This window comes from Amblyomma maculatum, chromosome 1, assembly GCF_055883805.1.
Source record: "Amblyomma maculatum isolate TAMU_Amacu chromosome 1, ASM5588380v1, whole genome shotgun sequence".
Lineage (NCBI taxonomy): Eukaryota > Metazoa > Arthropoda > Arachnida > Ixodida > Ixodidae > Amblyomma > Amblyomma maculatum.
Window position 1 is genome coordinate 205039705 of NC_139344.1, and position 12298 is coordinate 205052002.

The following is a 12298-nucleotide window of genomic DNA, read 5'->3' on the forward strand; positions in this document are numbered from 1 at the left end:
GTGTGACGCTGCGGGAGCTCGTCTGCGGTCAGGAGCTTTGCGAAGGTGCCCAATCATTTCAAAGAGCAAGACCATTCATCGTCATAAACGCTTCCTTATACAGCGTTCCCCTGCTAGGCAAGCGATACCCATTGTTCGAATCTGAAACGCCGGTTTGAATCACAGAGATCGGGCTGGCTCCTGCAATAGAAAGCTTCTAAAATGTGATGTGAAATAAGGGTTCGATGCCTGGAAGAAACACTGAACGCTATCATGTGTCAATAATGCGAAAATGCTGATTTCTGCAATACGCTCTAATGTAGTTTAATGAGCCCGTGCTTCCAAACGGCCAAGGTGTCACCACCCTACAAAAGGACTGTTGAATCGAGGTATCGTATCGCACCGGCGTAGCGACAAAGCCCACGGCCGCGCTCTCAGCGAAGTCTGCATTATCGCCGCGTCTGCCGGGGCGGGCAGAGCGCCGTGCGCTCAGACTGAGCCGAAGCGAGATGGTGAGGTGAACGTTCGCATATATCATTGGGCGCATCGGTGGAAGGTCTGAAAACACCCTGCACAACAATGCTCAGCACACACCCGTAAGTTACCACATTACCTGCAGGATCACCCGGTATCTACACAGGTAGGAATAAAATGTATGTTGTAACCAAACCCTACGAAAGTACAGGTTGTTTCGCACTTAGAGGGAAACTAGGAGCGCGTGACCATTGCGCTTTGAGAACTGCCAGGGTCCGGGGAGAATGGGCTGTACCAGGCAGGCGCATGTGCATAAAGAGCAGCCGGCCGTGCTTATTCTACATGCGCCTCTGGCGCCCAACTGTCAGCGGCAGCTCTCCGCGATGCACGGTGGCCAAGCACTCCCAGTTTACCCTCTAAGTGCGAAACAGCCTGTACCTGCGTGGCCTAAGGATACAACCATACAACGTAAGGATAGGTTGTATCGCTCGGAATCTAAGGGTCCCGGGGTTCGATCCCCTACCCTCCCATTCCAAAGCAGCTGCCCGTGTTGGCAACTCATGCCAATTTGGCCATACCATGTGGTCTCGTGACGTCGCACAACCCTCCGACCAGTCAGTGCCTGGCCATATGCCACCTGCCAACTACCACCTGCCAGAGGCATGCTCGTGATTATTCGCCCGCTACGCCGAGAACGCCAGTTTTCCTGGAGATTGGGCCTTAACGCTATCGCATTACAAAAAAAAAAAAAAAAAAAAAGACAGTATATTGGTGGGTTGATCTAACTGGAATGCGAATAATTAAACCTTCATTTCACTTTGCTTGATCATACAGCTCCTCTGCAGTCCTTTACACCTGCCTGCTTCTACTTTTATTTAGATATAGAGGGAGGGATCTGCCGCCTATCTTTGACGCGCTTTCTAGAGAGAAGTTGCTGTTCGCCAAGCGTTTCGGGCGCTTTGTACGCCGCTCGCTGAAGGTCTCACTTCCATGAGACCCGCTCACGAGCACAGCTCACACACAACTCCAACAGAACAGCGATATCGGCGCATGGCATATCTCCGCTCATCTAGGCTCACTTACCTCCTAACACTCCCTCTTTCATAGTAACCTCACACCGGTTGTTTCCGTGGCAACCACCCTTAAATTATCTGCTCATTCCTCTGCCCACGTCATAACCTCCACCGCCCACGATAGCCACCCGCTGGGCTCTACCCGTGACAGCTAGCTTCCGGTCTGTCCCTCATCACCCCTACAAATGTGGATTTTCCGCTCTTTCCTTTTGCCACCAGTGAACCGTGACAAGTGGTTCTCAGAAACTTAGAGCACACCAACGACTGACACTTTTTTTTATATGGGTAATCTACAGCTATATTAAAATAGTGCAGTGTTTTGCTTCTACAGCTTGCTGCGTGGCTCGTTTTGGATTGTCTGCCTTCCGCATTTCTTTCCTCTCCGAAGCTTAGGATCTACAGCTGTGCTAGTATAAGCTTCACTGCATTGCTGAGCAGCAAACAACCGGGGCTGCATATTTGCGACGTTGTGAGTCAGTGAAGCGCCAGCTCATCGAATAGACCCACTGACCGCATATCCGACTTTCACTCTTCAAGGGAAGCGGCTGCCGCTTGCCCGCGTCTGCTTTTAAGGCCGAAAGCTAGCAGTTTTGCTTTGTTTGAATTACTCGCACACGGCGCATGATACTCCTCGCTTTTTTCGCGAGTTTCTCGTCGTTGACTGGCCAGCTCTTCCCGCTGGGTTACGGAAGCCTCCTGGCAGCATCGACGGCTGCGGTCTAAATATGAGGCACCAATGCCGGCACACCTGGGTGCCCGTCACACTATATATCGGAGGCTTCCATAAACCACCGAAAAAAAGAGCTGGCCAGTCAACGACGAGAATCTCGCGAAGAAACCGTGCCGCGTGCCGTGTGCGAGTGATCCAGAGGAAGTTCTGTCTTTAGCTCAGCGCGAGCAGTGAATACGCGGGTGAGCGTGACTGAGCCCTACGCCGACCCATCTACCACCCTGCGCGGAAAAGCAGCGCATCAGCGAAGCTACCGATCAGCTGCACCGTCCACCACGATCAAGTCCAAGTGCAAGAATCGAGGGGCGATGCACGCACTCCGGGTTCGGGCGCACCCGGCGAACTACGACGCGTCGCTTCCCGCGCCCGGCGGTAAATAAAAGAAGGCAGCCCGCGCTGCTTTCTTTGTGCGACGACTCTCGTTATTCAGCTGATCTGGAAATTTACGGCTCCGTGCGCGATCGGAGGCCTGCGGATGGACGTCGCTGCGGAGGCGGCAACAATTCAGCGGTCGGCCTGAACAGAGCCGCCGCGTTGTCCCCGGACTCGGCTCACGCGCGCCGCCGGCGCGTGTAACCGCACGCGCGCTCACCCTAAAATGACAAGCTTCCGCTGACGCCGCTATTTCATGGCGGCCTGTTCCTGGAACCGTAAAACGCCGAGGCAGCCATCTTGACGTGTATATCAGGCCAGACACAAGACGCTGTCCGTCTGCTGCGGCGCTGTCTGCCGCGCTCGGCCACGCCGGGGATAAGTTACGCATGCTCTCTCGCTCCGTGGTGCCTGCACAACTTAGGGAAAGGAACAAAAGAAGAAAAAAAGGCAACTTTCGAGCGAGAGGAAGCGATGAGGTGACGCCGCCAGAGAGGAATCGTAACTTTCGAAAACGCATAATTCGTCGCGCTGGACGAGAGGGCGATCGCGTATAACAGCTTCTGGGATGCAAGGGAGACCGCTGCGCGCTCTTCATGTCGGCGTAACTCCAAGCATGGACGCAGCTGTCCGCTGGCAGGAACAGGAGTGCACGCATGCGTGGCCGTGGTTAACGTTTATTTTGTTTTTATTTTTTTCAAATGCGCGTTCGTTTCAGCTGCCCGCGTTGCGTCACACGCAGACGATACCGCACGCGGTGAAGTGGCTCACATATCTGGCACTATACCCTCGAAGCAGGCTTAGCTACGAGCACGATTCGAGGGAAATATCGTCAGCACTAAACAGCACCTCATGCAAGTCCATCCGGCTCACTGCCGACCGAGAATGTATTGCACGCAGTACACGCGGCGTTTTGGCCTGCATCGATTTCATCCAATAGGGTCTCATGACCAAGCCTGTAATTCACGTTGTTTCAATTCACGTTGACCTAATTCCCCCACAGCACAAGCTCGCGTTCATTTCTGGAAGCATACAATGGTTTTAAGGTTGCTGGTATACAACAATCCCGCGGAAGCTTCTTGCCCGAAGATTACCCGGGCCCCCAGACGAAACTCCGGCTGAGACAAAAACCTAACGACCGAGTAACGGTGAACAAAGGCACAACAGCGCACCCGAACCCAGACGCACCAGGTTCCATATAAAAATTATACAACTACGGTTCGTAATAAGGCCTATATACGCCATGGTCTATGACAAGGGTGTATTCACTGTCATACACACCTAAACAATATCGCAAGTCCTGTCTGCAGTCCAGACCTACAGTGGACCACTACAGCTGCATATGTGGCACAACGTTACGCTTCCGCTACTGCGGATTCCTTCTTCAGCAGTGCAACAATTTTGTGCCCAGTCAAGCGCCTTCAGTGCGTGGCGTACAGCGAAGTTGATCCTATCTTTCATTATGCAGGATGGCCTCAGTGCGGATCAATGAATAGCAATCTGCGAATAATGCTCTAAACAGTCTCTCCAAAAATCTCTAACGGCATTTACAGTACACGAACCCTTGTGTTGCGGCCTGCGGGCGGTTCCTCATCTCTCCGTTGGCCTGATCTTTTTTGGCTTCTTTATCTTATTTTTCTTTTTTTTTTCATCCGTTATTCTCATTTGGTTTGGCTATTGGCTTGGCTATTGGCTTGGTTTGTCTTGGCTTTCGGATTTCTGCGAAAACTACTATTAGTGGCATGGACTTCAGATACACGACCATATGGGATGGAGTCCCAGGAACGGCTCTTGCCGCAAAGAAAAAAAACGTGCTTAATGCTTTACCTGGTACTTTCCGCATGGTTTCTTTACATATATGTTGCTGAAGTTTGTCCAATTTACTTATGTCTGGTTTGGTTTGGTTTATAGGGCTTCAACGTCCCAAAGCGGCCGGCCCATGCTCTGAAGGACGTCGTACTGGAGGGCCCCGGATTATTTCGACCTCCTAGGGTTCTTTCACATGTCCCGACGTCGCACAATACGTACTAGTGCCCCAAAATAAAATGAAGCCCACGAACAAAATTTAGTTTCGTGGAGCACCCTGCAGGCGGATGCAAGCGTATATTTGGTGTGTGTAAATTAGCTGAATGTTCAGCTTGACACTCTTGGTGGTCTCTTCATCAGCAGCCCAGACAAATGAGAGCAATCTTGCCATAGGCCTGTGCTCCGTTTTATTTTGGGGGCACAAGTACACGACAGCTTTACTTTTAGCCTCCTCCAAAACGTTGCCGCCACGGCAAGGATCCAGCGCCACGATTCGGGAACACGTTTTAACTGTGATTCAACTCAAATATATTACATGATACTATTAGGCACGCATTTATGTCAATGGTTTAAGCTTCTGATCTGTAGCAAAAAAAAAAAAAAGAAATTGCTTTTAAATACTTTCCTGCGCTCGCAGCGAGCAGTTAAGGATGCCATAGGAAACGAATGGGCTGCATTTTTGAACATAGATTCCAACTAGTTCTGACTGTGTAATATTGTAGCATACTCTTCGAGAACATATCGGTATAAATACTCTAGGCTTTTGATGCGAAACAAAATTTTGCTTCTGAAGATATTCCTTTGCTCATGACGAGTAATTAAGACTGCATTAAAAAACCAGTGGGCTGCATTTTTTAAAATAGATTTGAGCCAACTGTGGAATATTGTAGCATACTCTGACTCAGAGAACGCATAAATGCTCTGGGCTTCCGATGTGCAACAAAAGTTTGCTTCTGATGTTTGTCCTGCGCCAAAATAAGTAAAAAGACCTCCATAGAAAACCAGTGGGCTGCATTTTTAAAAATAGATTTGAGCCAACTGTGTAACATTGTAGCATACTCTGATGCTCTAGGCTTCCGATGCGTAACAAATTTTGCTTCTGAAGTTTCTCCTGCGCTCTCAACGAGTAATTAAGACTGCATTAGAAAACCAGTGGGCTGCATTTTCAAAACAGATTTGAGCCAACTGTGGAATATTGTAACATACTTTGAGAACATATCGGTATAAATGATGTAGGCTTCCGATGCGTAACAAAATTTCGCTTCTGAAGTTTGTCCTGCGCTCTCAACGAGTAATTCAGACTGCAGTAGAAAAGCAGTGGGCAGCATTTTTAAAAATAGATTTGAGCCAACTGTGGAATATTGTAGCATACTCTGAGAACATATCGGTGTAAATGCTCTAGGCTTCCGATGCGTAACAAAATTTTGCTTCTGAATGTTGTCCTGCGCTCAAGAGTAATTAAGGCTTCCAATGAAAACCAACGGGATGAGGTTTTTGAAAGATTAATGTTGGAAAAACTAAAAGGCCATCGAGAGATCTACAGATATATTGATTGTTGTTGTCTTGACGTAAAACGATGTGTGAAAAAATTACTATAAAAACTTCTTTTCTAAGAAAATGCCCAAAATTTCTGAGTATAGTCTTAGCGAGTAAGCGTTGTTCAGAGCTTTTGGATAAATACCAGTCGGGAAACTCCGCTTCGAAAAGTACTGGTTTTAATACGCACTTTTCAGGTGTCGAATTGCCGTGCCATTTGGAAGCGGTCAATATAAGCTTTCTGCTATTGCCTACATTGCCTTATCACTCTGTTTCTTTCTTCTTTTCCAACTTAATTACCTCATCAGCTATTATGTCGAAACATTTTTGCTACTGCAATTCAACTTATTTTAGTTTCCCGGTGTTTGTACACTTATCAAGAATCTGAAAGTTTTCAACTTAGACATAGTTTCCTTCAATGGCCGCGGGCGCCGTTTGTATTCGCAAACTCCCGAATTTTGACCAATCAAAACCACCGTTTTTTTGATACATGGGTCCTATGGGAAGTTTCTCAACTGGTAATATTAAAGAGCTTTGAGCGTTGTTTGCGCGCCATGACCAGAAAGCGCGGGATATTCAGGTAGCTTTGGCTTGGATAAACAAAGGCGACGAAGTATTTCATTTCGCTGCGCTACATGTAAACGCTGTCGCATTGCATTACCGTGAGGCGTGTTAGATGTGGCTTGCGGCCCCATCGGTAGCGTTGGCCTGGCGGCTCCGTGGCATCAACGGTCCCAGCGAAGACAAAGCGTCGACTAACAAAACAACGTTTAATTCAGCATCACGTAGGAACTAGCACAGAAGCTGGCCCGGAGGGAAAACTGACACGCTCCCTTAGCTGGTGTCTGGCGTCGTCTCTGAAGTCTCTCTGTAGTCTCTCCCGCAGCGGAAACAACCATGGAAAGGGAGAAGAATTCATGTCCGAGCAAGCTCTGATGACTCAGTAGAGAGTTTTAGCTGAGCGTTTTTACGGCCAGCAGAGCGGAGCGGGCGAGCGGATACACCAGCGGAGAGGCGCGCGAGAAAAGAGTTTTAGCCGGGCGGATCGCCCATCTTCTCGAGCGGAGTAAATTCGCTTAAAGCCCCTCAATAAACTTATTTTATTGAGGGGCTTTAAAGGATGGATGGATGGAATATAGGAGCGTCCCCTTTGAAACGGGGTGGTAGCAGTAGCTATCTTGCTCATTTTTCTCCCTATATCTTAATTATTGATTTAGAATGGTTAACTAAACCATCATTCTATTTATTAAATTTTGTTCCTACATTACTAACATTATGTCACTCCTCTGCTTTTAAGCCACCAATCTTCCAGTCGTTTTTTGCTAGTTTCCACCGCCGGTTTATTCACCCGGCCACTGTTATCTCTAAACTCCAGAGCTTCAGGAACAGTGATTGCGCTTGCACCAACTTCCGGATGGATACCATTACATTCGAGTATAATATGGGCAATTGTTTCACTGGAGTTTCCACATACAGCACATGCGTCATCTCCATTGTTAAATTTCTTTTTGTAGCTGCGTGTTCTAAGGCACCCTGATCTAGCTTCAAAAAGTAGGGCACTGCCTCTTGAGTTATCAAAGAAATCTTCCTTCCTGATCTGCATTTTCCACTTTCGGTATAATTCCACACTCTGTTTCTTTTCCATCGAATTTATCCCATTTTTACCTTTTGTGTTTTTCACCTGTTGCTTAATGCTCTTTATTTCTCCGTCCTTGTTACTAGCATACTTACTAGTCGCTTGCTCTGCTGCTCCACCTCTCGGTCACAATTCGAGTTATAATGAAAAGAATACCAATTAAGCCTGCTAATAATGCGCGGAAACTGTTGAGTAAAGATAGATTCTGTGTTTTTAGTTAATTATTTGGTATATTTTGTGTTTTAGATGTACAAAAGAGCAGTTTGTTAAACAGAATATGTTCGCCAGTTCTAGTCAAGTCAAGCCGAAACAAAAGTCAGCTGTTTTCTCGCGCATTTGCGAATTGGCGGCTGCTACTGCTGTTTGAATCATGCCGAAGAGCACACCACAGGACCCAGTGCTGCTGTCGCAACTGACCTGGACCGAAGTTGGAGATGGGCAGTGCCTGGAGGTATTTGGCGGACACGACGTGAGCCACTTTCAGTGCGCGGACTTTTGAACATTGATACGATAGACGATGGTGTCTTTAGGACGTATTTTCGTTTCGAGAAGGAGCATATACGCAGACTTAAGCGGGCCATGTGCATACCCGATAAGGTCGTAACTGCGCAAAGGGTTGCGGTTCCCGCGGTGATGAAGTTCTCTGCATTATCCTTCGACGGCTGGCACATCCGAACCGGCTGTGGTCCTGAAGATCTTTTCGGGCCGCACAGTTCAACGATATAATCACTGACGAACGAAGTTATGCGCCATATCGACGAGCGGTTTTTCACTTGCTCGACGATGTAAATAGCCATTCTTGGCTCAGTCTCGAAACGCTGGAGAAATTCTCGCAGGTAAGTTGCAATTACAGCAGAATCAATGTCAAGGTTGTGAAAAAAAATTCTTAACCTAAAATTTCACTTACATTTTGAGGCTGTTCAGCCAAAGGTGCCGCACTGACAAACTACTGGGGCTTCATCGATGGCACAGCAAGGGCAATAATATGCCGACAACAAGGAATCAGAAACTTTACTTTAGTGGCCACAAGCGGTTTCATGCCTTGAAGCTGTACCGACAGAACGTGTCGCGTATCTATAAAGCTAGTGCGCTTTTGGCGAACTGTCATACATGTTTGTATGATGCCCAGGCATCGCATTACTTCGGTCTTGATCCACCAGATCTTGAAACTTACCTTACTCCTCGGTACTTTTAACATTCACAAATCTTTCTGAAATGTGTTTTATTTACGCACAAGATGTACAACATTTTACCAGGACAGTTTTCTGGGTATTCATGTCATGCGCGGTGTGCACTGAAGAAATAAAAAATGTTTGAGTCTGTTCTTTGAACATCCTCTGCACGTTCTCTAGCAGCTTCTTATGTTCTCTGTTATAACGTCTCACTTCAAACTCATGCTTTCTGTCCTCCAAGCCCAACCTGCTCTCGTCTAGAGCGAGACGCCGCGCTTCATTTTCAACTTTTTATTTTTCAATTTCTTGCGCTTTTCTGCGTAGCTCATAGTCGTTTCTTTCTCCTCATGGTGATCAGCTGAAGCCCGATGCTCTGTAACCCTCAGGTGCCTGCAAAAAAAAGACAGCTTTATATCAACCTTAAATTCAGTTGAGCTTCTCCCCTGGAGCAAAATAGTCACAAATACATGTTTCTACCAAACGCCATGTGACAGTTGACATGTGACATTCGCGGATAACCGGAACTTTGTATACAGAACGAGTACCACAATATGTACACGTCGTACAAAAATAAAATAGACTGTTATGAGGACAGTAAACAGTTTATGACCCTTGTGTTTCTGCTTGTGCGCCATTTTTGTTATGTCTAACAGAGTTCCTCTTGATATGTAGCTTGTGTACTAATTGGCAGAATATTAATGAAGACATCATTTCTTTCTGTGGGCTTTTAGGATCCTAAACAAGCCAGATTGCAAAGTGTAGGTGGGAAAAGAAGTTTCTTGGCCGAATGAGAGACAATAATGATTTCTTTTGTTTTATCCACCAAGCATGTCAAGCCCACAATGAGGCAGGAAAAAGACAAACGCACGTTTGGTGATCGGTGTTATGTTAGAGTAATGTGACAGATAAACTAGAATCGGTAATATTTCCGTGAAGCCAGTTGAATAGCTTTTTTTTTAATGAACACAATTTAACTGATCGAGTGCGCAGCTGAACGCAGCGCCTTTCAATAGAGACTAAAAAAAAAGTAAAATCGACCTCGGCTGCATCAGCAAGGCGCCTTCAAACATCTGTGGGTATAGGAGCCGCGTACACGGTCCTTTCGGTGAAGGCGCCAAAGTGTGTTGAAAAACGATCTTGGAACAGACACGGCGGCCCGACGAGCGCGCAAACAAAGCTCTCGCCCCATTCAGTGGTTGCTGTGAGGTTTCGAATGTCTCTTCCGAGCAGTGACCGAAACTCGAACAGATGCGCAGCGCCTAATGTTCGGCGGTGGGCTTGCCGATAAAACAGCTCAGACGACAGTTGCTTTGTTCTAAAGTAAGCGAAGGCACTTTCCACACCACAGTAAACGGCAGTCAGCATTCGCGTTTCACGCTTTATAACGCGTAAGTGCTGCTTTTCTTTCCTGCTGCTGTATCATCGAGAAATGTCATTTTTTATCATTCATCGAGGTCGGCCGCGCAGCGGCACTGACGGTGATCGACTGGGTTTAAAGACTGCATAATCGTTCCCTCATTTCGCGTTAATTGTATTTCTAAGCACTGGCATTACACGTTTTAGTTGTGAAAAAGTAAAACTCACCTTTTAAGGTTCTTGACGTCCTGCTGTCGCCAGCATATTAGTAAATCCACGCGTGCTTTTGCTCCGCGCAGCGTAAGTTCGCGGCCCATCACATGGTTCACGATGCGCACAACTTCGATCCATTTATGGTCATCTCCTACTCCAAACGGCCTCGTCGCTGACACCTCACGCAATAGACACAAGTCTTCCTCAGCGTGAAACACCTCCGGGCTTTCTTAACTTGTAAAGGGGCCTGAGCTGGGGGTCGCCGTCGACAACGGAGCAGCGCCGGTGGCTGTGTTGACCATAGAGTTAATACAAAGACTCTAGAGAGAAAGCTGGGCAGGGAAACGAGCTTCTCATTGGTTCGCCGCCATCATCAAATTTATCATTGTGGCCAGCACAGTTTCTGCTCACTGCGTCAAAAATGAACAAAGGTTTGAACAAAAGTTTTAAAAACCGCTGCCGATAACACAACTGTAGGAAATTTCTATACATTGTTTTCAAGTTTCAAGCATATTATATAATCTTTCAGGCACCTTCTTGGCCATAAAGGAATGATGTAGAACAATTGGAAACCATGTTTGCGAGCAGACGTAGCAGATCAACAGTAAACACTGTGGGGATTCACAATCCCCTTCCTCCATTATAACGCCCGCGCGTAATTAACACGCGTGATTACGCGCGCTGGCAGAGAGGTTGGCGGAGGAGAGGGCATGCTGGCCACCCCCCGCCGCCTCCCGGGCCTGCGGCGACGCTGCCGCGGGCTTCCCTCTTTCCTGCCGGCGTAACCGGGAGACCTCCTCTCCCGTTCCGTGTCGAGGAGCGCGACTGTAGCAACTCGCTCGGGGTTCTTCGGCGAATGAGCGCGCACGCACGCGGTTCATGATTTCCGCCGAGGAGGATGATGTATGAATGACGACGGGCAGATAGGTTATGTGAGACCTTGAGGTGCGGCGCCTTCTGGAGCCAAACCTCCTCCCATCTGACAACGGTACCACTGCCGTCACCGAGAATCGCCCATTGACCGTAGGCACTTACCGCAACGGGATGTGAGCGAGAAGCTGTGTCAGGTGAGAAGACTCTTCCTCTCACCTACTTGACGCGCTTCCCTATTAGGTGGTTTTCATTTCACCCCCGTACGCGGCGTTCGCTCGCTACACGGTGGTTGTTCTTGATTGCTATTCCTTTGCCGTGTACTCGAGCACAATAAACTATGTTCGAGTACGTAACTCGGTATTTGTCCCCTCTGGCCCGAACCCGCCGCAGTGACGATTTCTCGCACCGCGGGTTGGGGGTCGCAGCTCTGTCTGCTAGGGCTGGCACGTCGGGGCTAGAAGGCGACTGTAGCGTCTAGCCCCCCGTGGCGCATTCTTATTACGAGAATGAACCCCCATAACACACACGAGCACCCTTTGACATTTACTGTATGCAGCACTAGCCACCCCGGATAGACCAAGAAGGGCCGTTGCTGTGGAATTCGTCACTGTTTTTTTTTTTTTTTAATATACTGTGGTCGTCGTCTTGCGCCAAAGCAAATTTCTGACATATTTTCAGGTGATCGGGCACAGAGGAGATGCATGTACGCTCGACGGACGAAATGCATGCGAAGCGCGAAACAATCGCAGGGATAGCCGGCCTTGCGATAACAACTCAGAAGAATCAGGATACCTATGTGATGTTACAGTAGGTACGCGACGCAACATATCACAAGAAATGCTCCACACGCGACGATTCTGCTGTTGTTTACAGCACCTACTGAACAGTAGCCGCCCGCCGTCGGTTAGCTGCACGCCGCCATCTTCCCACGATCCAAGTTGCCAGCTTCAAACCATCTTCATGTGCCAGATTTAGCAAGTAAAATTCATCTGGCAACCAATAAACAGTGGGATAATGGCGGCAATCACGCGGTCACCCCTCGAATGCATTGGGTGAACGGGCAGCTTTCCCTCTAGAG

General features: G+C 48.0%; 1 long non-coding RNA gene across 1 annotated transcript; it reads right to left on the minus strand.

The window, feature by feature from the left end:
* Positions 1-8831: 8831 nt before the first annotated feature.
* LOC146205405 (uncharacterized) lies at positions 8832-10653 on the minus strand. Its single transcript, XR_014703194.1, has 2 exons — positions 10363-10653; positions 8832-9168 (listed from the first exon to the last, which is right to left on the minus strand). It is a non-coding gene; the product is annotated as an uncharacterized LOC146205405 (long non-coding RNA).
* Positions 10654-12298: the final 1645 nt, after the last annotated feature.